We start from the raw sequence: 26,167 nt of genomic DNA, 5'->3' as shown, positions 1-26,167 counted from the left end.
TCTGAAGTAGAACTTCTGCTCTGGGTGTGCTACATTGCCCTAGAGCTTCAAGGCCCAAAGCCGTGCCTTGTTTCCAAAGGGGGAGATAGGCTCCAAAGCATCTTGCTTCCAGCTCTTTGGGAAGCTGAGAAACAACTCGCTGTCCACAGTGCTCTTACAGCCTACCGGGAACACCTCTTACAAAGGCATGGGAAACGCAATTTCTTTGCAGGCCTGATCAGGCTGAAGTATAACTTCTGCTCTGGCTGTGCTATATTGCCCTAGAGATTCAAGGCACAAAGTGCGGAATTGTTTAGAAACTTCTCAGATAGGCACCAAAGCATCTTGCTTCCAGCTCTTTGGGAAACTAAGAAAAAACTCGCTCGGCACAGTTCTCATACAGCCTATCGGGAACATCTCTTACAAAGGCCTGTGAAACGCAGTTTCTTTGCAGGCTGATCTGGCTGAAGTAGTTCTTCTGCACTGGGTGTGCTACGTTGCCCTTGAGCTTCAAGGCACAAAGTGCTGAATTGTTTCCAAAGGCGGAGATAGGCCCCAAAGCGTCTTGCTTCCAGCTCTTTGGGAAGCTAAGAAACAACTCGCTCTGCACAGTGCTCTTACAGCCTACGGCGAACATCTCTTACAAAGGCCTGTGAAACGCAGTTTCTCTGAAGGCCTGACCTGGCTGAAGTAGAACTTATGCTGTGGGAGGGCTACATTGCTCTAGAGCTTCAAGGCTGAAAGCCCTGCCTTGTTTCCAAAGGGAAAGATACGCCAAAAAGCATATTGCTTCCAGTTCTTTGGGAAGCTAAGAAACAAATCGCTCTGCACAGTGTTCTTACAGCCTACTGGGAACATCTCTTACAAATGCCTGTGAAACGCAGTTTCTTTGCAGAGCTGATCTGGGTGAAGTAGAACTCCTGCTCTGGGTATGCTACATTGCCCTAGAGCTTCAAGGCGCAAAGCCCTGCCTTGTTCCCAAAGGGGGCGATAGGCCCCAAATCATCTTGCATCCAGCTCTTTGGGAAGCTAAGAAACAACTCGCTCTGCACAGTGCTCTTACAGGCTACCTGGAACATCTCTTACAAAGGCCTGTGAAACGCATTTTCTTCGCTGCCCTGATCTGGCTGACGTTGAACTACTGCTCTGCCGTGTGCTGCATTGCCCACATGATGCAAGGCGCAAAGTCCTGCCTTGTTTGCGAATGGGGAGATAGGCCCCAAAGCATCTTGCTTCCAGCTCTTTCGGAAGCTAAGAAACAACTCGCTCTGCACAGTGCTCTTACAGCCTACCGGGAACATCTCTTACAAAGACCTGTGAAACGCAATTTCATTCTGGGCCTCCTCTGGCTGAAGTAGAACTTCTGCTCTGCCATGTGCTACATTGCCCTAGAGCTTCAAGACTCAAAGCCCTGCCTTGTTTCCAAAGGGGAAGAGAGGCCCAAAGCATCTTGCTTCCAGCTCATTGGGAAGCTAAGAAACAACTCAGTCTGCACAGTGCTCTTACAGACAACTGGGAACATCTCTTCCAAAGGCCTGTGAAATGCAGTTTCTTGGCAGGCCTGATCTGGCTGAAGTAGAACTTCTGCTTTGGGTGTGCTACATTGCTCTAGAGCTTCAAGGCTGAAAGCCCTGCCTTGTTTCCAAAGGGAAAGATACGCCAAAAAGCATATTGCTTCCAGTTCTTTGGGAAGCTAAGAAACAAATCGCTCTGCACAGTGTTCTTACAGACTACTGGGAACATCTCTTACAAAGGCCCGTGAAACGCAGTTTCTTTGAAGGCCTGATCTATCTGAAGTAGAACTTCTGCTCTGGGTGTGCTACATTGACCTAGAGCTTCAAGGCCCAAAGCCGTGCCTTGTTTCCAAAGGGGGAGATAGGCTCCAAAGCATCTTGCTTCCAGCTCTTTGGGAAGCTAAGAAACAATTCGCTCTGCACAGTGCTCTTACAGGCTACCTGGAACATCTCTTACAAAGGCCTGTGAAACGCATTTTCTTCGCTGCCCTGATCTGGCTGACGTTGAACTACTGCTCTGCCCTGTGCTGCATTGCCCACATGGTGCAAGGCGCAAAGTCCTGCCTTGTTTGCGAATGTGGAGATAGGCCCCAAAGCATCTTGCTTCCAGCTCTTTCGGAAGCTGAGAAACAACTCGCTCTGCACAGTGCTCTTACAGCCTACCGGGAACATCTCTTACAAAGGCCTGTGAAACGCAATGTCATTCTAGGCCTCCTCTGGCTGAAGTAGAACTTCTGCTCTTGGTCTGCTACATTGCCCTAGAGCTTCAAGACTCAAAGCCCTGCCTTGTTTCCAAAGGAGAAGATAGGCCCCAAAGCATCTTGCTTCCAGCTCATTGGGAAGCTAAGAAACAACTCAGTCTGGACAGTGCTCTTACAGACAAATGGGAACATCTCTTCCAAAGGCCTGTGAAATGCAGTTTCTTGGCAGGCCTGATCTGGCTGAAGTAGAACTTCTGCTGTGGGTGTGCTACATTGCTCTAGAGCTTCAAGGCTGAAAGCCCTGCCTTGTTTCCAAAGGGAAAGATACGCCAAAAAGCATATTGCTTCCAGTTCTTTGGGAAGCTAAGAAACAAATCGCTCTGCACAGTGTTCTTACACACTACTGGGAACATCTCTTACAAAGGCCCGTGAAACGCAGTTTCTTTGAAGGCCTGATCTATCTGAAGTAGAACTTCTGCTCTGGGTGTGCTACATTGCCCTAGAGCTTCAAGGCCCAAAGCCGTGCCTTGTTTCCAAAGGGGGAGATAGGCTCCAAAGCATCTTGCTTCCAGCTCTTTGGGAAGCTGAGAAACAACTCGCTGTCCACAGTGCTCTTACAGCCTACCGGGAACATCTCTTACAAAGGCATGGGAAACGCAATTTCTTTGCAGGCTTGATCTGGCTGAAGTATAACTTCTGCTCTGGCTGTGCTATATTGCCCTAGAGATTCAAGGCACAAAGTGCTGAATTGTTTAGAAACTTCTCAGATAGGCACCAAAGCGTCTTGCTTCCAGCTCTTTGGGAAGCTAAGAAACAACTCGCTCGGCACAGTTCTCTTACAGCCTATCGGGAACATCTCTTACAAAGGCCTGTGAAACGCAGTTTCTTTGCAGGCTGATCTGGCTGAAGTAGTTCTTCTGCACTGGGTGTGCTACGTTGCCCTTGAGCTTCAAGGCACAAAGTGCTGAATTGTTTCCAAAGGCGGAGATAGGCCCCAAAGCGTCTTGCTTCCAGCTCTTTGGGAAGCTAAGAAACAACTCGCTCTGCACAGTGCTCTTACAGCCTACGGCGAACATCTCTTACAAAGGCCTGTGAAACGCAGTTTCTCTGCAGGCCTGACCTGGCTGAAGTAGAAGTTATGCTGTGGGAGGGCTACATTGCTCTAGAGCTTCAAGGCTGAAAGCCCTGCCTTGTTTCCAAAGGGAAAGATACGCCAAAAAGCATATTGCTTCCAGTTCTTTGGGAAGCTAAGAAACAAATCGCTCTGCACAGTGTTCTTACAGCCTACTGGGAACATCTCTTACAAATGCCTGTGAAACGCAGTTTCTTTGCAGAGCTGATCTGGGTGAAGTAGAACTCCTGCTCTGGGTATGCTACATTGCCCTAGAGCTTCAAGGCGCAAAGCCCTGCCTTGTTCCCAAAGGGGGCGATAGGCCCCAAATCATCTTGCATCCAGCTCTTTGGGAAGCTAAGAAACAACTCGCTCTGCACAGTGCTCTTACAGGCTACCTGGAACATCTCTTACAAAGGCCTGTGAAACGCATTTTCTTCGCTGCCCTGATCTGGCTGACGTTGAACTACTGCTCTGCCGTGTGCTGCATTGCCCACATGATGCAAGGCGCAAAGTCCTGCCTTGTTTGCGAATGGGGAGATAGGCCCCAAAGCATCTTGCTTCCAGCTCTTTCGGAAGCTAAGAAACAACTCGCTCTGCACAGTGCTCTTACAGCCTACCGGGAACATCTCTTACAAAGACCTGTGAAACGCAATTTCATTCTGGGCCTCCTCTGGCTGAAGTAGAACTTCTGCTCTGCCATGTGCTACATTGCCCTAGAGCTTCAAGACTCAAAGCCCTGCCTTGTTTCCAAAGGGGAAGACAGGCCCAAAGCATCTTGCTTCCAGCTCATTGGGAAGCTAAGAAACAACTCAGTCTGCACAGTGCTCTTACAGACAACTGGGAACATCTCTTCCAAAGGCCTGTGAAATGCAGTTTCTTGGCAGGCCTGATCTGGCTGAAGTAGAACTTCTGCTGTGGGTGTGCTACATTGCTCTAGAGCTTCAAGGCTGAAAGCCCTGCCTTGTTTCCAAAGGGAAAGATACGCCAAAAAGCATATTGCTTCCAGTTCTTTGGGAAGCTAAGAAACAAATCGCTCTGCACAGTGTTCTTACAGACTACTGGGAACATCTCTTACAAAGGCCCGTGAAACGCAGTTTCTTTGAAGGCCTGATCTATCTGAAGTAGAACTTCTGCTCTGGGTGTGCTACATTGCCCTAGAGCTTCAAGGCCCAAAGCCGTGCCTTGTTTCCAAAGGGGGAGATAGGCTCCAAAGCATCTTGCTTCCAGCTCTTTGGGAAGCTAAGAAACAATTCGCTCTGCACAGTGCTCTTACAGGCTACCTGGAACATCTCTTACAAAGGCCTGTGAAACGCATTTTCTTCGCTGCCCTGATCTGGCTGACGTTGAACTACTGCTCTGCCCTGTGCTGCATTGCCCACATGGTGCAAGGCGCAAAGTCCTGCCTTGTTTGCGAATGTGGAGATAGGCCCCAAAGCATCTTGCTTCCAGCTCTTTCGGAAGCTGAGAAACAACTCGCTCTGCACAGTGCTCTTACAGCCTACCGGGAACATCTCTTACAAAGGCCTGTGAAACGCAATGTCATTCTAGGCCTCCTCTGGCTGAAGTAGAACTTCTGCTCTTGGTCTGCTACATTGCCCTAGAGCTTCAAGACTCAAAGCCCTGCCTTGTTTCCAAAGGAGAAGATAGGCCCCAAAGCATCTTGCTTCCATCTCTTTGGGAAGCTAAGAAACAACTCAGTCTGGACAGTGCTCTTACAGACAAATGGGAACATCTCTTCCAAAGGCCTGTGAAATGCAGTTTCTTGGCAGGCCTGATCTGGCTGAAGTAGAACTTCTGCTGTGGGTGTGCTACATTGCTCTAGAGCTTCAAGGCTGAAAGCCCTGCCTTGTTTCCAAAGGGAAAGATACGCCAAAAAGCATATTGCTTCCAGTTCTTTGGGAAGCTAAGAAACAAATCGCTCTGCACAGTGTTCTTACACACTACTGGGAACATCTCTTACAAAGGCCCGTGAAACGCAGTTTCTTTGAAGGCCTGATCTATCTGAAGTAGAACTTCTGCTCTGGGTGTGCTACATTGCCCTAGAGCTTCAAGGCCCAAAGCCGTGCCTTGTTTCCAAAGGGGGAGATAGGCTCCAAAGCATCTTGCTTCCAGCTCTTTGGGAAGCTGAGAAACAACTCGCTGTCCACAGTGCTCTTACAGCCTACCGGGAACATCTCTTACAAAGGCATGGGAAACGCAATTTCTTTGCAGGCTTGATCTGGCTGAAGTATAACTTCTGCTCTGGCTGTGCTATATTGCCCTAGAGATTCAAGGCACAAAGTGCTGAATTGTTTAGAAACTTCTCAGATAGGCACCAAAGCGTCTTGCTTCCAGCTCTTTGGGAAGCTAAGAAACAACTCGCTCGGCACAGTTCTCTTACAGCCTATCGGGAACATCTCTTACAAAGGCCTGTGAAACGCAGTTTCTTTGCAGGCTGATCTGGCTGAAGTAGTTCTTCTGCACTGGGTGTGCTACGTTGCCCTTGAGCTTCAAGGCACAAAGTGCTGAATTGTTTCCAAAGGCGGAGATAGGCCCCAAAGCGTCTTGCTTCCAGCTCTTTGGGAAGCTAAGAAACAACTCGCTCTGCACAGTGCTCTTACAGCCTACGGCGAACATCTCTTACAAAGGCCTGTGAAACGCAGTTTCTCTGAAGGCCTGACCTGGCTGAAGTAGAACTTATGCTGTGGGAGGGCTACATTGCTCTAGAGCTTCAAGGCTGAAAGCCCTGCCTTGTTTCCAAAGGGAAAGATACGCCAAAAAGCATATTGCTTCCAGTTCTTTGGGAAGCTAAGAAACAAATCGCTCTGCACAGTGTTCTTACAGCCTACTGGGAACATCTCTTACAAATGCCTGTGAAACGCAGTTTCTTTGCAGAGCTGATCTGGGTGAAGTAGAACTCCTGCTCTGGGTATGCTACATTGCCCTAGAGCTTCAAGGCGCAAAGCCCTGCCTTGTTCCCAAAGGGGGAGATAGGCCCCAAATCATCTTGCATCCAGCTCTTTGGGAAGCTAAGAAACAACTCGCTCTGCACAGTGCTCTTACAGGCTACCTGGAACATCTCTTACAAAGGCCTGTGAAACGCATTTTCTTCGCTCCCCTGATCTGGCTGACGTTGAACTACTGCTCTGCCGTGTGCTGCATTGCCCACATGATGCAAGGCGCAAAGTCCTGCCTTGTTTGCGAATGGGGAGATAGGCCCCAAAGCATCTTGCTTCCAGCTCTTTCGGAAGCTAAGAAACAACTCGCTCTGCACAGTGCTCTTACAGCCTACCGGGAACATCTCTTACAAAGGCCTGTGAAACGCAATTTCATTCTGGGCCTCCTCTGGCTGAAGTAGAACTTCTGCTCTGCCATGTGCTACATTGCCCTAGAGCTTCAAGACTCAAAGCCCTGCCTTGTTTCCAAAGGGGAAGACAGGCCCCAAAGCATCTTGCTTCCAGCTCATTGGGAAGCTAAGAAACAACTCAGTCTGCACAGTGCTCTTACAGACAACTGGGAACATCTCTTCCAAAGGCCTGTGAAATGCAGTTTCTTGGCAGGCCTGATCTGGCTGAAGTAGAACTTCTGCTGTGGGTGTGCTACATTGCTCTAGAGCTTCAAGGCTGAAAGCCCTGCCTTGTTTCCAAAGGGAAAGATACGCCAAAAAGCATATTGCTTCCAGTTCTTTGGGAAGCTAAGAAACAAATCGCTCTGCACAGTGTTCTTACAGACTACTGGGAACATCTCTTACAAAGGCCCGTGAAACGCAGTTTCTTTGAAGGCCTGATCTATCTGAAGTAGAACTTCTGCTCTGGGTGTGCTACATTGCCCTAGAGCTTCAAGGCCCAAAGCCGTGCCTTGTTTCCAAAGGGGGAGATAGGCTCCAAAGCATCTTGCTTCCAGCTCTTTGGGAAGCTAAGAAACAACTCGCTCTGCACAGTGCTCTTACAGGCTACCTGGACCATCTCTTACAAAGGCCTGTGAAACGCATTTTCTTCGCTGCCCTGATCTGGCTGACGTTGAACTACTGCTCTGCCCTGTGCTGCATTGCCCACATGATGCAAGGCGCAAAGTCCTGCCTTGTTTGCGAATGTGGAGATAGGCCCCAAAGCATCTTGCTTCCAGCTCTTTCGGAAGCTGAGAAACAACTCGCTCTGCACAGTGCTCTTACAGCCTACCGGGAACATCTCTTACAAAGGCCTGTGAAACTCAATTTCATTCTAGGCCTCCTCTGGCTGAAGTAGAACTTCTGCTCTTGGTCTGCTACATTGCCGTAGAGCTTCAAGACTCAAAGCCCTGCCTTGTTTCCAAAGGAGAAGATAGGCCCCAAAGCATCTTGCTTCCAGCTCATTGGGAAGCTAAGAAACAACTCAGTCTGCACAGTGCTCTTACAGACAACTGGGAACATCTCTTCCAAAGGCCTGTGAAATGCAGTTTCTTGGCAGGCCTGATCTGGCTGAAGTAGAACTTCTGCTGTGGGTGTGCTACATTGCTCTAGAGCTTCAAGGCTGAAAGCCCTGCCTTGTTTCCAAAGGGAAAGATACGCCAAAAAGCATATTGCTTCCAGTTCTTTGGGAAGCTAAGAAACAAATCGCTCTGCACAGTGTTCTTACAGACTACTGGGAACATCTCTTACAAAGGCCCATGTAACGCAGTTTCTTTGAAGGCCTGATCTATCTGAAGTAGAACTTCTGCTCTGGGTGTGCTACATTGCCCTAGAGCTTCAAGGCCCAAAGCCGTGCCTTGTTTCCAAAGGGGGAGATAGGCTCCAAAGCATCTTGCTTCCAGCTCTTTGGGAAGCTGAGAAACAACTCGCTGTCCACAGTGCTCTTACAGCCTACCGGGAACACCTCTTACAAAGGCATGGGAAACGCAATTTCTTTGCAGGCCTGATCAGGCTGAAGTATAACTTCTGCTCTGGCTGTGCTATATTGCCCTAGAGATTCAAGGCACAAAGTGCGGAATTGTTTAGAAACTTCTCAGATAGGCACCAAAGCATCTTGCTTCCAGCTCTTTGGGAAACTAAGAAAAAACTCGCTCGGCACAGTTCTCATACAGCCTATCGGGAACATCTCTTACAAAGGCCTGTGAAACGCAGTTTCTTTGCAGGCTGATCTGGCTGAAGTAGTTCTTCTGCACTGGGTGTGCTACGTTGCCCTTGAGCTTCAAGGCACAAAGTGCTGAATTGTTTCCAAAGGCGGAGATAGGCCCCAAAGCGTCTTGCTTCCAGCTCTTTGGGAAGCTAAGAAACAACTCGCTCTGCACAGTGCTCTTACAGCCTACGGCGAACATCTCTTACAAAGGCCTGTGAAACGCAGTTTCTCTGAAGGCCTGACCTGGCTGAAGTAGAACTTATGCTGTGGGAGGGCTACATTGCTCTAGAGCTTCAAGGCTGAAAGCCCTGCCTTGTTTCCAAAGGGAAAGATACGCCAAAAAGCATATTGCTTCCAGTTCTTTGGGAAGCTAAGAAACAAATCGCTCTGCACAGTGTTCTTACAGCCTACGGCGAACATCTCTTACAAAGGCATGTGAAACGCAGTTTCTCTGAAGGCCTGACCTGGCTGAAGTAGAACTTATGCTGTGGGAGGGCTACATTGCCCTAGAGCTTCAAGGCGCAAAGCCCTGCCTTGTTCCCAAAGGGGGCGATAGGCCCCAAATCATCTTGCATCCAGCTCTTTGGGAAGCTAAGAAACAACTCGCTCTGCACAGTGCTCTTACAGGCTACCTGGAACATCTCTTACAAAGGCCTGTGAAACGCATTTTCTTCGCTGCCCTGATCTGGCTGACGTTGAACTACTGCTCTGCCGTGTGCTGCATTGCCCACATGATGCAAGGCGCAAAGTCCTGCCTTGTTTGCGAATGGGGAGATAGGCCCCAAAGCATCTTGCTTCCAGCTCTTTCGGAAGCTAAGAAACAACTCGCTCTGCACAGTGCTCTTACAGCCTACCGGGAACATCTCTTACAAAGACCTGTGAAACGCAATTTCATTCTGGGCCTCCTCTGGCTGAAGTAGAACTTCTGCTCTGCCATGTGCTACATTGCCCTAGAGCTTCAAGACTCAAAGCCCTGCCTTGTTTCCAAAGGGGAAGACAGGCCCCAAAGCATCTTGCTTCCAGCTCATTGGGAAGCTAAGAAACAACTCAGTCTGCACAGTGCTCTTACAGACAACTGGGAACATCTCTTCCAAAGGCCTGTGAAATGCAGTTTCTTGGCAGGCCTGATCTGGCTGAAGTAGAACTTCTGCTGTGGGTGTGCTACATTGCTCTAGAGCTTCAAGGCTGAAAGCCCTGCCTTGTTTCCAAAGGGAAAGATACGCCAAAAAGCATATTGCTTCCAGTTCTTTGGGAAGCTAAGAAACAAATCGCTCTGCACAGTGTTCTTACAGACTACTGGGAACATCTCTTACAAAGGCCCGTGAAACGCAGTTTCTTTGAAGGCCTGATCTATCTGAAGTAGAACTTCTGCTCTGGGTGTGCTACATTGACCTAGAGCTTCAAGGCCCAAAGCCGTGCCTTGTTTCCAAAGGGGGAGATAGGCTCCAAAGCATCTTGCTTCCAGCTCTTTGGGAAGCTAAGAAACAATTCGCTCTGCACAGTGCTCTTACAGGCTACCTGGAACATCTCTTACAAAGGCCTGTGAAACGCATTTTCTTCGCTGCCCTGATCTGGCTGACGTTGAACTACTGCTCTGCCCTGTGCTGCATTGCCCACATGGTGCAAGGCGCAAAGTCCTGCCTTGTTTGCGAATGTGGAGATAGGCCCCAAAGCATCTTGCTTCCAGCTCTTTCGGAAGCTGAGAAACAACTCGCTCTGCACAGTGCTCTTACAGCCTACCGGGAACATCTCTTACAAAGGCCTGTGAAACGCAATGTCATTCTAGGCCTCCTCTGGCTGAAGTAGAACTTCTGCTCTTGGTCTGCTACATTGCCCTAGAGCTTCAAGACTCAAAGCCCTGCCTTGTTTCCAAAGGAGAAGATAGGCCCCAAAGCATCTTGCTTCCAGCTCATTGGGAAGCTAAGAAACAACTCAGTCTGGACAGTGCTCTTACAGACAAATGGGAACATCTCTTCCAAAGGCCTGTGAAATGCAGTTTCTTGGCAGGCCTGATCTGGCTGAAGTAGAACTTCTGCTGTGGGTGTGCTACATTGCTCTAGAGCTTCAAGGCTGAAAGCCCTGCCTTGTTTCCAAAGGGAAAGATACGCCAAAAAGCATATTGCTTCCAGTTCTTTGGGAAGCTAAGAAACAAATCGCTCTGCACAGTGTTCTTACACACTACTGGGAACATCTCTTACAAAGGCCCGTGAAACGCAGTTTCTTTGAAGGCCTGATCTATCTGAAGTAGAACTTCTGCTCTGGGTGTGCTACATTGCCCTAGAGCTTCAAGGCCCAAAGCCGTGCCTTGTTTCCAAAGGGGGAGATAGGCTCCAAAGCATCTTGCTTCCAGCTCTTTGGGAAGCTGAGAAACAACTCGCTGTCCACAGTGCTCTTACAGCCTACCGGGAACATCTCTTACAAAGGCATGGGAAACGCAATTTCTTTGCAGGCTTGATCTGGCTGAAGTATAACTTCTGCTCTGGCTGTGCTATATTGCCCTAGAGATTCAAGGCACAAAGTGCTGAATTGTTTAGAAACTTCTCAGATAGGCACCAAAGCGTCTTGCTTCCAGCTCTTTGGGAAGCTAAGAAACAACTCGCTCGGCACAGTTCTCTTACAGCCTATCGGGAACATCTCTTACAAAGGCCTGTGAAACGCAGTTTCTTTGCAGGCTGATCTGGCTGAAGTAGTTCTTCTGCACTGGGTGTGCTACGTTGCCCTTGAGCTTCAAGGCACAAAGTGCTGAATTGTTTCCAAAGGCGGAGATAGGCCCCAAAGCGTCTTGCTTCCAGCTCTTTGGGAAGCTAAGAAACAACTCGCTCTGCACAGTGCTCTTACAGCCTACTGCGAACATCTCTTACAAAGGCCTGTGAAACGCAGTTTCTCTGCAGGCCTGACCTGGCTGAAGTAGAAGTTATGCTGTGGGAGGGCTACATTGCTCTAGAGCTTCAAGGCTGAAAGCCCTGCCTTGTTTCCAAAGGGAAAGATACGCCAAAAAGCATATTGCTTCCAGTTCTTTGGGAAGCTAAGAAACAAATCGCTCTGCACAGTGTTCTTACAGCCTACTGGGAACATCTCTTACAAATGCCTGTGAAACGCAGTTTCTTTGCAGAGCTGATCTGGGTGAAGTAGAACTCCTGCTCTGGGTATGCTACATTGCCCTAGAGCTTCAAGGCGCAAAGCCCTGCCTTGTTCCCAAAGGGGGCGATAGGCCCCAAATCATCTTGCATCCAGCTCTTTGGGAAGCTAAGAAACAACTCGCTCTGCACAGTGCTCTTACAGGCTACCTGGAACATCTCTTACAAAGGCCTGTGAAACGCATTTTCTTCGCTGCCCTGATCTGGCTGACGTTGAACTACTGCTCTGCCGTGTGCTGCATTGCCCACATGATGCAAGGCGCAAAGTCCTGCCTTGTTTGCGAATGGGGAGATAGGCCCCAAAGCATCTTGCTTCCAGCTCTTTCGGAAGCTAAGAAACAACTCGCTCTGCACAGTGCTCTTACAGCCTACCGGGAACATCTCTTACAAAGACCTGTGAAACGCAATTTCATTCTGGGCCTCCTCTGGCTGAAGTAGAACTTCTGCTCTGCCATGTGCTACATTGCCCTAGAGCTTCAAGACTCAAAGCCCTGCCTTGTTTCCAAAGGGGAAGACAGGCCCAAAGCATCTTGCTTCCAGCTCATTGGGAAGCTAAGAAACAACTCAGTCTGCACAGTGCTCTTACAGACAACTGGGAACATCTCTTCCAAAGGCCTGTGAAATGCAGTTTCTTGGCAGGCCTGATCTGGCTGAAGTAGAACTTCTGCTGTGGGTGTGCTACATTGCTCTAGAGCTTCAAGGCTGAAAGCCCTGCCTTGTTTCCAAAGGGAAAGATACGCCAAAAAGCATATTGCTTCCAGTTCTTTGGGAAGCTAAGAAACAAATCGCTCTGCACAGTGTTCTTACAGACTACTGGGAACATCTCTTACAAAGGCCCGTGAAACGCAGTTTCTTTGAAGGCCTGATCTATCTGAAGTAGAACTTCTGCTCTGGGTGTGCTACATTGCCCTAGAGCTTCAAGGCCCAAAGCCGTGCCTTGTTTCCAAAGGGGGAGATAGGCTCCAAAGCATCTTGCTTCCAGCTCTTTGGGAAGCTAAGAAACAATTCGCTCTGCACAGTGCTCTTACAGGCTACCTGGAACATCTCTTACAAAGGCCTGTGAAACGCATTTTCTTCGCTGCCCTGATCTGGCTGACGTTGAACTACTGCTCTGCCCTGTGCTGCATTGCCCACATGGTGCAAGGCGCAAAGTCCTGCCTTGTTTGCGAATGTGGAGATAGGCCCCAAAGCATCTTGCTTCCAGCTCTTTCGGAAGCTGAGAAACAACTCGCTCTGCACAGTGCTCTTACAGCCTACCGGGAACATCTCTTACAAAGGCCTGTGAAACGCAATGTCATTCTAGGCCTCCTCTGGCTGAAGTAGAATTTCTGCTCTTGGTCTGCTACATTGCCCTAGAGCTTCAAGACTCAAAGCCCTGCCTTGTTTCCAAAGGAGAAGATAGGCCCCAAAGCATCTTGCTTCCAGCTCATTGGGAAGGTACGAAACAACTCAGTCTGGACAGTGCTCTTACAGACAAATGGGAACATCTCTTCCAAAGGCCTGTGAAATGCAGTTTCTTGGCAGGCCTGATCTGGCTGAAGTAGAACTTCTGCTGTGGGTGTGCTACATTGCTCTAGAGCTTCAAGGCTGAAAGCCCTGCCTTGTTTCCAAAGGGAAAGATACGCCAAAAAGCATATTGCTTCCAGTTCTTTGGGAAGCTAAGAAACAAATCGCTCTGCACAGTGTTCTTACACACTACTGGGAACATCTCTTACAAAGGCCCGTGAAACGCAGTTTCTTTGAAGGCCTGATCTATCTGAAGTAGAACTTCTGCTCTGGGTGTGCTACATTGCCCTAGAGCTTCAAGGCCCAAAGCCGTGCCTTGTTTCCAAAGGGGGAGATAGGTTCCAAAGCATCTTGCTTCCAGCTCTTTGGGAAGCTGAGAAACAACTCGCTGTCCACAGTGCTCTTACAGCCTACCGGGAACATCTCTTACAAAGGCATGGGAAACGCAATTTCTTTGCAGGCTTGATCTGGCTGAAGTATAACTTCTGCTCTGGCTGTGCTATATTGCCCTAGAGATTCAAGGCACAAAGTGCTGAATTGTTTAGAAACTTCTCAGATAGGCACCAAAGCGTCTTGCTTCCAGCTCTTTGGGAAGCTAAGAAACAACTCGCTCGGCACAGTTCTCTTACAGCCTATCGGGAACATCTCTTACAAAGGCCTGTGAAACGCAGTTTCTTTGCAGGCTGATCTGGCTGAAGTAGTTCTTCTGCACTGGGTGTGCTACGTTGCCCTTGAGCTTCAAGGCACAAAGTGCTGAATTGTTTCCAAAGGCGGAGATAGGCCCCAAAGCGTCTTGCTTCCAGCTCTTTGGGAAGCTAAGAAACAACTCGCTCTGCACAGTGCTCTTACAGCCTACTGCGAACATCTCTTACAAAGGCCTGTGAAACGCAGTTTCTCTGCAGGCCTGACCTGGCTGAAGTAGAAGTTATGCTGTGGGAGGGCTACATTGCTCTAGAGCTTCAAGGCTGAAAGCCCTGCCTTGTTTCCAAAGGGAAAGATACGCCAAAAAGCATATTGCTTCCAGTTCTTTGGGAAGCTAAGAAACAAATCGCTCTGCACAGTGTTCTTACAGCCTACTGGGAACATCTCTTACAAATGCCTGTGAAACGCAGTTTCTTTGCAGAGCTGATCTGGGTGAAGTAGAACTCCTGCTCTGGGTATGCTACATTGCCCTAGAGCTTCAAGGCGCAAAGCCCTGCCTTGTTCCCAAAGGGGGCGATAGGCCCCAAATCATCTTGCATCCAGCTCTTTGGGAAGCTAAGAAACAACTCGCTCTGCACAGTGCTCTTACAGGCTACCTGGAACATCTCTTACAAAGGCCTGTGAAACGCATTTTCTTCGCTGCCCTGATCTGGCTGACGTTGAACTACTGCTCTGCCGTGTGCTGCATTGCCCACATGATGCAAGGCGCAAAGTCCTGCCTTGTTTGCGAATGGGGAGATAGGCCCCAAAGCATCTTGCTTCCAGCTCTTTCGGAAGCTAAGAAACAACTCGCTCTGCACAGTGCTCTTACAGCCTACCGGGAACATCTCTTACAAAGACCTGTGAAACGCAATTTCATTCTGGGCCTCCTCTGGCTGAAGTAGAACTTCTGCTCTGCCATGTGCTACATTGCCCTAGAGCTTCAAGACTCAAAGCCCTGCCTTGTTTCCAAAGGGGAAGACAGGCCCAAAGCATCTTGCTTCCAGCTCATTGGGAAGCTAAGAAACAACTCAGTCTGCACAGTGCTCTTACAGACAACTGGGAACATCTCTTCCAAAGGCCTGTGAAATGCAGTTTCTTGGCAGGCCTGATCTGGCTGAAGTAGAACTTCTGCTGTGGGTGTGCTACATTGCTCTAGAGCTTCAAGGCTGAAAGCCCTGCCTTGTTTCCAAAGGGAAAGATACGCCAAAAAGCATATTGCTTCCAGTTCTTTGGGAAGCTAAGAAACAAATCGCTCTGCACAGTGTTCTTACAGACTACTGGGAACATCTCTTACAAAGGCCCGTGAAACGCAGTTTCTTTGAAGGCCTGATCTATCTGAAGTAGAACTTCTGCTCTGGGTGTGCTACATTGACCTAGAGCTTCAAGGCCCAAAGCCGTGCCTTGTTTCCAAAGGGGGAGATAGGCTCCAAAGCATCTTGCTTCCAGCTCTTTGGGAAGCTAAGAAACAATTCGCTCTGCACAGTGCTCTTACAGGCTACCTGGAACATCTCTTACAAAGGCCTGTGAAACGCATTTTCTTCGCTGCCCTGATCTGGCTGACGTTGAACTACTGCTCTGCCCTGTGCTGCATTGCCCACATGGTGCAAGGCGCAAAGTCCTGCCTTGTTTGCGAATGTGGAGATAGGCCCCAAAGCATCTTGCTTCCAGCTCTTTCGGAAGCTGAGAAACAACTCGCTCTGCACAGTGCTCTTACAGCCTACCGGGAACATCTCTTACAAAGGCCTGTGAAACGCAATGTCATTCTAGGCCTCCTCTGGCTGAAGTAGAACTTCTGCTCTTGGTCTGCTACATTGCCCTAGAGCTTCAAGACTCAAAGCCCTGCCTTGTTTCCAAAGGAGAAGATAGGCCCCAAAGCATCTTGCTTCCAGCTCATTGGGAAGCTAAGAAACAACTCAGTCTGGACAGTGCTCTTACAGACAAATGGGAACATCTCTTCCAAAGGCCTGTGAAATGCAGTTTCTTGGCAGGCCTGATCTGGCTGAAGTAGAACTTCTGCTGTGGGTGTGCTACATTGCTCTAGAGCTTCAAGGCTGAAAGCCCTGCCTTGTTTCCAAAGGGAAAGATACGCCAAAAAGCATATTGCTTCCAGTTCTTTGGGAAGCTAAGAAACAAATCGCTCTGCACAGTGTTCTTACACACTACTGGGAACATCTCTTACAAAGGCCCGTGAAACGCAGTTTCTTTGAAGGCCTGATCTATCTGAAGTAGAACTTCTGCTCTGGGTGTGCTACATTGCCCTAGAGCTTCAAGGCCCAAAGCCGTGCCTTGTTTCCAAAGGGGGAGATAGGTTCCAAAGCATCTTGCTTCCAGCTCTTTGGGAAGCTGAGAAACAACTCGCTGTCCACAGTGCTCTTACAGCCTACCGGGAACATCTCTTACAAAGGCATGGGAAACGCAATTTCTTTGCAGGCTTGATCTGGCTGAAGTATAACTTCTGCTCTGGCTGTGCTATATTGCCCTAGAGATTCAAGGCACAAAGTGCTGAATTGTTTAGAAACTTCTCAGATAGGCACCAAAGCGTCTTGCTTCCAGCTCTTTGGGAAGCTAAGAAACAACTCGCTCGGCACAGTTCTCTTACAGCCTATCGGGAACATCTCTTACAAAGGCCTGTGAAACGCAGTTTCTTTGCAGGCTGATCTGGCTGAAGTAGTTCTTCTGCACTGGGTGTGCTACGTTGCCCTTGAGCTTCAAGGCACAAAGTGCTGAATTGTTTCCAAAGGCGGAGATAGGCCCCAAAGCGTCTTGCTTCCAGCTCTTTGGGAAGCTAAGAAACAACTCGCTCTGCACAGTGCTCTTACAGCCTACTGCGAACATCTCTTACAAAGGCCTGTGAAACGCAGTTTCTCTGCAGGCCTGACCTGGCTGAAGTAGAAGTTATGCTGTGGGAGGGCTACATTGCTCTAGAGCTTCAAGGCTGAAAGCCCTGCCTTGTTTCCAAAGGGAAAGATACGCCAAAAAGCATATTGCTTCCAGTTCTTTGGGAAGCTAAGAAACAAATCGCTCTGCACAGTGTTCTTACAGCCTACTGGGAACATCTCTTACAAATGCCTGTGAAACGCAGTTTCTTTGCAGAGCTGATCTGGGTGAAGTAGAACTCCTGCTCTGGGTATGCTACATTGCCCTAGAGCTTCAAGGCGCAAAGCCCTGCCTTGTTCCCAAAGGGGGCGATAGGCCCCAAATCATCTTGCATCCAGCTCTTTGGGAAGCTAAGAAACAACTCGCTCTGCACAGTGCTCTTACAGGCTACCTGGAACATCTCTTACAAAGGCCTGTGAAACGCATTTTCTTCGCTGCCCTGATCTGGCTGACGTTGAACTACTGCTCTGCCGTGTGCTGCATTGCCCACATGATGCAAGGCGCAAAGTCCTGCCTTGTTTGCGAATGGGGAGATAGGCCCCAAAGCATCTTGCTTCCAGCTCTTTCGGAAGCTAAGAAACAACTCGCTCTGCACAGTGCTCTTACAGCCTACCGGGAACATCTCTTACAAAGACCTGTGAAACGCAATTTCATTCTGGGCCTCCTCTGGCTGAAGTAGAACTTCTGCTCTGCCATGTGCTACATTGCCCTAGAGCTTCAAGACTCAAAGCCCTGCCTTGTTTCCAAAGGGGAAGACAGGCCCAAAGCATCTTGCTTCCAGCTCATTGGGAAGCTAAGAAACAACTCAGTCTGCACAGTGCTCTTACAGACAACTGGGAACATCTCTTCCAAAGGCCTGTGAAATGCAGTTTCTTGGCAGGCCTGATCTGGCTGAAGTAGAACTTCTGCTGTGGGTGTGCTACATTGCTCTAGAGCTTCAAGGCTGAAAGCCCTGCCTTGTTTCCAAAGGGAAAGATACGCCGAAAAGCATATTGCTTCCAGTTCTTTGGGAAGCTAAGAAACAAATCGCTCTGCACAGTGTTCTTACAGACTACTGGGAACATCTCTTACAAAGGCCCGTGAAACGCAGTTTCTTTGAAGGCCTGATCTATCTGAAGTAGAACTTCTGCTCTGGGTGTGCTACATTGACCTAGAGCTTCAAGGCCCAAAGCCGTGCCTTGTTTCCAAAGGGGGAGATAGGCTCCAAAGCATCTTGCTTCCAGCTCTTTGGGAAGCTAAGAAACAATTCGCTCTGCACAGTGCTCTTACAGGCTACCTGGAACATCTCTTACAAAGGCCTGTGAAACGCATTTTCTTCGCTGCCCTGATCTGGCTGACGTTGAACTACTGCTCTGCCCTGTGCTGCATTGCCCACATGGTGCAAGGCGCAAAGTCCTGCCTTGTTTGCGAATGTGGAGATAGGCCCCAAAGCATCTTGCTTCCAGCTCTTTCGGAAGCTGAGAAACAACTCGCTCTGCACAGTGCTCTTACAGCCTACCGGGAACATCTCTTACAAAGGCCTGTGAAACGCAATGTCATTCTAGGCCTCCTCTGGCTGAAGTAGAACTTCTGCTCTTGGTCTGCTACATTGCCCTAGAGCTTCAAGACTCAAAGCCCTGCCTTGTTTCCAAAGGAGAAGATAGGCCCCAAAGCATCTTGCTTCCAGCTCATTGGGAAGCTAAGAAACAACTCAGTCTGGACAGTGCTCTTACAGACAAATGGGAACATCTCTTCCAAAGGCCTGTGAAATGCAGTTTCTTGGCAGGCCTGATCTGGCTGAAGTAGAACTTCTGCTGTGGGTGTGCTACATTGCTCTAGAGCTTCAAGGCTGAAAGCCCTGCCTTGTTTCCAAAGGGAAAGATACGCCAAAAAGCATATTGCTTCCAGTTCTTTGGGAAGCTAAGAAACAAATCGCTCTGCACAGTGTTCTTACACACTACTGGGAACATCTCTTACAAAGGCCCGTGAAACGCAGTTTCTTTGAAGGCCTGATCTATCTGAAGTAGAACTTCTGCTCTGGGTGTGCTACATTGCCCTAGAGCTTCAAGGCCCAAAGCCGTGCCTTGTTTCCAAAGGGGGAGATAGGCTCCAAAGCATCTTGCTTCCAGCTCTTTGGGAAGCTGAGAAACAACTCGCTCTGCACAGTGCTCTTACAGCCTACCGGGAACATCTCTTACAAAGGCATGGGAAACGCAATTTCTTTGCAGGCTTGATCTGGCTGAAGTATAACTTCTGCTCTGGCTGTGCTATATTGCCCTAGAGATTCAAGGCACAAAGTGCTGAATTGTTTAGAAACTTCTCAGATAGGCACCAAAGCGTCTTGCTTCCAGCTCTTTGGGAAGCTAAGAAACAACTCGCTCGGCACAGTTCTCTTACAGCCTATCGGGAACATCTCTTACAAAGGCCTGTGAAACGCAGTTTCTTTGCAGGCTGATCTGGCTGAAGTAGTTCTTCTGCACTGGGTGTGCTACGTTGCCCTTGAGCTTCAAGGCACAAAGTGCTGAATTGTTTCCAAAGGCGGAGATAGGCCCCAAAGCGTCTTGCTTCCAGCTCTTTGGGAAGCTAAGAAACAACTCGCTCTGCACAGTGCTCTTACAGCCTACTGCGAACATCTCTTACAAAGGCCTGTGAAACGCAGTTTCTCTGCAGGCCTGACCTGGCTGAAGTAGAAGTTATGCTGTGGGAGGGCTACATTGCTCTAGAGCTTCAAGGCTGAAAGCCCTGCCTTGTTTCCAAAGGGAAAGATACGCCAAAAAGCATATTGCTTCCAGTTCTTTGGGAAGCTAAGAAACAAATCGCTCTGCACAGTGTTCTTACAGCCTACTGGGAACATCTCTTACAAATGCCTGTGAAACGCAGTTTCTTTGCAGAGCTGATCTGGGTGAAGTAGAACTCCTGCTCTGGGTATGCTACATTGCCCTAGAGCTTCAAGGCGCAAAGCCCTGCCTTGTTCCCAAAGGGGGCGATAGGCCCCAAATCATCTTGCATCCAGCTCTTTGGGAAGCTAAGAAACAACTCGCTCTGCACAGTGCTCTTACAGGCTACCTGGAACATCTCTTACAAAGGCCTGTGAAACGCATTTTCTTCGCTGCCCTGATCTGGCTGACGTTGAACTACTGCTCTGCCGTGTGCTGCATTGCCCACATGATGCAAGGCGCAAAGTCCTGCCTTGTTTGCGAATGGGGAGATAGGCCCCAAAGCATCTTGCTTCCAGCTCTTTCGGAAGCTAAGAAACAACTCGCTCTGCACAGTGCTCTTACAGCCTACCGGGAACATCTCTTACAAAGACCTGTGAAACGCAATTTCATTCTGGGCCTCCTCTGGCTGAAGTAGAACTTCTGCTCTGCCATGTGCTACATTGCCCTAGAGCTTCAAGACTCAAAGCCCTGCCTTGTTTCCAAAGGGGAAGACAGGCCCAAAGCATCTTGCTTCCAGCTCATTGGGAAGCTAAGAAACAACTCAGTCTGCACAGTGCTCTTACAGACAACTGGGAACATCTCTTCCAAAGGCCTGTGAAATGCAGTTTCTTGGCAGGCCTGATCTGGCTGAAGTAGAACTTCTGCTGTGGGTGTGCTACATTGCTCTAGAGCTTCAAGGCTGAAAGCCCTGCCTTGTTTCCAAAGGGAAAGATACGCCGAAAAGCATATTGCTTCCAGTTCTTTGGGAAGCTAAGAAACAAATCGCTCTGCACAGTGTTCTTACAGACTACTGGGAACATCTCTTACAAAGGCCCGTGAAACGCAGTTTCTTTGAAGGCCTGATCTATCTGAAGTAGAACTTCTGCTCTGGGTGTGCTACATTGACCTAGAGCTTCAAGGCCCAAAGCCGTGCCTTGTTTCCAAAGGGGGAGATAGGCTCCAAAGCATCTTGCTTCCAGCTCTTTGGGAAGCTAAGAAACAATTCGCTCTGCACAGTGCTCTTACAGGCTACCTGGAACATCTCTTACAAAGGCCTGTGAAACGCATTTTCTTCGCTGCCCTGATCTGGCTGACGTTGAACTACTGCTCTGCCCTGTGCTGCATTGCCCACATGGTGCAAGGCGCAAAGTCCTGCCTTGTTTGCGAATGTGGAGATAGGCCCCAAAGCATCTTGCTTCCAGCTCTTTCGGAAGCTGAGAAACAACTCGCTCTGCACAGTGCTCTTACAGCCTACCGGGAACATCTCTTACAAAGGCCTGTGAAACGCAATGTCATTCTAGGCCTCCTCTGGCTGAAGTAGAACTTCTGCTCTTGGTCTGCTACATTGCCCTAGAGCTTCAAGACTCAAAGCCCTGCCTTGTTTCCAAAGGAGAAGATAGGCCCCAAAGCATCTTGCTTCCAGCTCATTGGGAAGCTAAGAAACAACTCAGTCTGGACAGTGCTCTTACAGACAAATGGGAACATCTCTTCCAAAGGCCTGTGAAATGCAGTTTCTTGGCAGGCCTGATCTGGCTGAAGTAGAACTTCTGCTGTGGGTGTGCTACATTGCTCTAGAGCTTCAAGGCTGAAAGCCCTGCCTTGTTTCCAAAGGGAAAGATACGCCAAAAAGCATATTGCTTCCAGTTCTTTGGGAAGCTAAGAAACAAATCGCTCTGCACAGTGTTCTTACACACTACTGGGAACATCTCTTACAAAGGCCCGTGAAACGCAGTTTCTTTGAAGGCCTGATCTATCTGAAGTAGAACTTCTGCTCTGGGTGTGCTACATTGCCCTAGAGCTTCAAGGCCCAAAGCCGTGCCTTGTTTCCAAAGGGGGAGATAGGCTCCAAAGCATCTTGCTTCCAGCTCTTTGGGAAGCTGAGAAACAACTCGCTGTCCACAGTGCTCTTACAGCCTACCGGGAACATCTCTTACAAAGGCATGGGAAACGCAATTTCTTTGCAGGCTTGATCTGGCTGAAGTATAACTTCTGCTCTGGCTGTGCTATATTGCCCTAGAGATTCAAGGCACAAAGTGCTGAATTGTTTAGAAACTTCTCAGATAGGCACCAAAGCGTCTTGCTTCCAGCTCTTTGGGAAGCTAAGAAACAACTCGCTCGGCACAGTTCTCTTACAGCCTATCGGGAACATCTCTTACAAAGGCCTGTGAAACGCAGTTTCTTTGCAGGCTGATCTGGCTGAAGTAGTTCTTCTGCACTGGGTGTGCTACGTTGCCCTTGAGCTTCAAGGCACAAAGTGCTGAATTGTTTCCAAAGGCGGAGATAGGCCCCAAAGCGTCTTGCTTCCAGCTCTTTGGGAAGCTAAGAAACAACTCGCTCTGCACAGTGCTCTTACAGCCTACTGCGAACATCTCTTACAAAGGCCTGTGAAACGCAGTTTCTCTGCAGGCCTGACCTGGCTGAAGTAGAAGTTATGCTGTGGGAGGGCTACATTGCTCTAGAGCTTCAAGGCTGAAAGCCCTGCCTTGTTTCCAAAGGGAAAGATACGCCAAAAAGCATATTGCTTCCAGTTCTTTGGGAAGCTAAGAAACAAATCGCTCTGCACAGTGTTCTTACAGCCTACTGGGAACATCTCTTACAAATGCCTGTGAAACGCAGTTTCTTTGCAGAGCTGATCTGGGTGAAGTAGAACTCCTGCTCTGGGTATGCTACATTGCCCTAGAGCTTCAAGGCGCAAAGCCCTGCCTTGTTCCCAAAGGGGGCGATAGGCCCCAAATCATCTTGCATCCAGCTCTTTGGGAAGCTAAGAAACAACTCGCTCTGCACAGTGCTCTTACAGGCTACCTGGAACATCTCTTACAAAGGCCTGTGAAACGCATTTTCTTCGCTGCCCTGATCTGGCTGACGTTGAACTACTGCTCTGCCGTGTGCTGCATTGCCCACATGATGCAAGGCGCAAAGTCCTGCCTTGTTTGCGAATGGGGAGATAGGCCCCAAAGCATCTTGCTTCCAGCTCTTTCGGAAGCTAAGAAACAACTCGCTCTGCACAGTGCTCTTACAGCCTACCGGGAACATCTCTTACAAAGACCTGTGAAACGCAATTTCATTCTGGGCCTCCTCTGGCTGAAGTAGAACTTCTGCTCTGCCATGTGCTACATTGCCCTAGAGCTTCAAGACTCAAAGCCCTGCCTTGTTTCCAAAGGGGAAGACAGGCCCAAAGCATCTTGCTTCCAGCTCATTGGGAAGCTAAGAAACAACTCAGTCTGCACAGTGCTCTTACAGACAACTGGGAACATCTCTTCCAAAGGCCTGTGAAATGCAGTTTCTTGGCAGGCCTGATCTGGCTGAAGTAGAACTTCTGCTGTGGGTGTGCTACATTGCTCTAGAGCTTCAAGGCTGAAAGCCCTGCCTTGTTTCCAAAGGGAAAGATACGCCAAAAAGCATATTGCTTCCAGTTCTTTGGGAAGCTAAGAAACAAATCGCTCTGCACAGTGTTCTTACAGACTACTGGGAACATCTCTTACAAAGGCCCGTGAAACGCAGTTTCTTTGAAGGCCTGATCTATCTGAAGTAGAACTTCTGCTCTGGGTGTGCTACATTGCCCTAGAGCTTCAAGGCCCAAAGCCGTGCCTTGTTTCCAAAGGGGGAGATAGGCTCCAAAGCATCTTGCTTCCAGCTCTTTGGGAAGCTAAGAAACAATTCGCTCTGCACAGTGCTCTTACAGGCTACCTGGAACATCTCTTACAAAGGCCTGTGAAACGCATTTTCTTCGCTGCCCTGATCTGGCTGACGTTGAACTACTGCTCTGCCCTGTGCTGCATTGCCCACATGGTGCAAGGCGCAAAGTCCTGCCTTGTTTGCGAATGTGGAGATAGGCCCCAAAGCATCTTGCTTCCAGCTCTTTCGGAAGCTGAGAAACAACTCGCTCTGCACAGTGCTCTTACAGCCTACCGGGAACATCTCTTACAAAGGCCTGTGAAACGCAATGTCATTCTAGGCCTCCTCTGGCTGAAGTAGAACTTCTGCTCTTGGTCTGCTACATTGCCCTAGAGCTTCAAGACTCAAAGCCCTGCCTTGTTTCCAAAGGAGAAGATAGGCCCCAAAGCATCTTGCTTCCAGCTCATTGGGAAGGTACGAAACAACTCAGTCTGGACAGTGCTCTTACAGACAAATGGGAACATCTCTTCCAAAGGCCTGTGAAATGCAGTTTCTTGGCAGGCCTGATCTGGCTGAAGTAGAACTTCTGCTGTGGGTGTGCTACATTGCTCTAGAGCTTCAAGGCTGAAAGCCCTGCCTTGTTTCCAAAGGGAAAGATACGCCAAAAAGCATATTGCTTCCAGTTCTTTGGGAAGCTAAGAAACAAATCGCTCTGCACAGTGTTCTTACACACTACTGGGAACATCTCTTACAAAGGCCCGTGAAACGCAGTTTCTTTGAAGGCCTGATCTATCTGAAGTAGAACTTCTGCTCTGGGTGTGCTACATTGCCCTAGAGCTTCAAGGCCCAAAGCCGTGCCTTGTTTCCAAAGGGGGAGATAGGTTCCAAAGCATCTTGCTTCCAGCTCTTTGGGAAGCTGAGAAACAACTCGCTGTCCACAGTGCTCTTACAGCCTACCGGGAACATCTCTTACAAAGGCATGGGAAACGCAATTTCTTTGCAGGCTTGATCTGGCTGAAGTATAACTTCTGCTCTGGCTGTGCTATATTGCCCTAGAGATTCAAGGCACAAAGTGCTGAATTGTTTAGAAACTTCTCAGATAGGCACCAAAGCGTCTTGCTTCCAGCTCTTTGGGAAGCTAAGAAACAACTCGCTCGGCACAGTTCTCTTACAGCCTATCGGGAACATCTCTTACAAAGGCCTGTGAAACGCAGTTTCTTTGCAGGCTGATCTGGCTGAAGTAGTTCTTCTGCACTGGGTGTGCTACGTTGCCCTTGAGCTTCAAGGCACAAAGTGCTGAATTGTTTCCAAAGGCGGAGATAGGCCCCAAAGCGTCTTGCTTCCAGCTCTTTGGGAAGCTAAGAAACAACTCGCTCTGCACAGTGCTCTTACAGCCTACTGCGAACATCTCTTACAAAGGCCTGTGAAACGCAGTTTCTCTGCAGGCCTGACCTGGCTGAAGTAGAAGTTATGCTGTGGGAGGGCTACATTGCTCTAGAGCTTCAAGGCTGAAAGCCCTGCCTTGTTTCCAAAGGGAAAGATACGCCAAAAAGCATATTGCTTCCAGTTCTTTGGGAAGCTAAGAAACAAATCGCTCTGCACAGTGTTCTTACAGCCTACTGGGAACATCTCTTACAAATGCCTGTGAAACGCAGTTTCTTTGCAGAGCTGATCTGGGTGAAGTAGAACTCCTGCTCTGGGTATGCTACATTGCCCTAGAGCTTCAAGGCGCAAAGCCCTGCCTTGTTCCCAAAGGGGGCGATAGGCCCCAAATCATCTTGCATCCAGCTCTTTGGGAAGCTAAGAAACAACTCGCTCTGCACAGTGCTCTTACAGGCTACCTGGAACATCTCTTACAAAGGCCTGTGAAACGCATTTTCTTCGCTGCCCTGATCTGGCTGACGTTGAACTACTGCTCTGCCGTGTGCTGCATTGCCCACATGATGCAAGGCGCAAAGTCCTGCCTTGTTTGCGAATGGGGAGATAGGCCCCAAAGCATCTTGCTTCCAGCTCTTTCGGAAGCTAAGAAACAACTCGCTCTGCACAGTGCTCTTACAGCCTACCGGGAACATCTCTTACAAAGGCCTGTGAAACGCAATTTCATTCTGGGCCTCCTCTGGCTGAAGTAGAACTTCTGCTCTGCCATGTGCTACATTGCCCTAGAGCTTCAAGACTCAAAGCCATGCCTTGTTTCCAAAGGGGAAGTCAGGCCCCAAAGCATCTTGCTTCCAGCTCATTGGGAAGCTAAGAAACAACTCAGTCTGCACAGTGCTCTTACAGACAACTGGGAACATCTCTTCCAAAGGCCTGTGAAATGCAGTTTCTTGGCAGGCCTGACCTGGCTGAAGTAGAACTTATGCTGTGGGAGGGCTACATTGCTCTAGAGCTTCAAGGCTGAAAGCCCTGCCTTGTTTCCAAAGGGAAAGATACGCCAAAAAGCATATTGCTTCCAGTTCTTTGGGAAGCTAAGAAACAAATCGCTCTGCACAGTGTTCTTACAGCCTACTGGGAACATCTCTTACAAATGCCTGTTAAACGCAGTTTCTTTGCAGAGCTGATCTGGGTGAAGTAGAACTCCTGCTCTGGGTATGCTACATTGCCCTAGAGCTTCAAGGCGCAAAGCCCTGCCTTGTTCCCAAAGGGGGCGATAGGCCCCAAATCATCTTGCATCCAGCTCTTTGGGAAGCTAAGAAACAACTCGCTCTGCACAGTGCTCTTACAGGCTACCTGGAACATCTCTTACAAAGGCCTGTGAAACGCATTTTCTTCGCTGCCCTGATCTGGCTGACGTTGAACTTCTGCTCTGCCGTGTGCTGCATTGCCCACATGATGCAAGGCGCAAAGTCCTGCCTTGTTTGCGAAGGGGGAGATAGGCCCCAAAGCATCTTGCTTCCAGCTCTTTCGGAAGCTAAGAAACAACTCGCTCTGCACAGTGCTCTTACAGCCTACCGGGAACATCTCTTACAAAGGCCTGTGAAACGCAATTTCATTCTAGGCCTACTCTGGCTGAAGTAGAACTTCTGCTCTGGGTCTGCTACATTGCCCTAGAGCTTCAAGACTCAAAGCCCTGC

Source organism: Equus asinus, chromosome 1 (assembly GCF_041296235.1).
Source record: "Equus asinus isolate D_3611 breed Donkey chromosome 1, EquAss-T2T_v2, whole genome shotgun sequence".
NCBI classification, from domain to species: domain Eukaryota; kingdom Metazoa; phylum Chordata; class Mammalia; order Perissodactyla; family Equidae; genus Equus; species Equus asinus.
Note: the sequence above shows the minus strand (reverse complement) of the source record.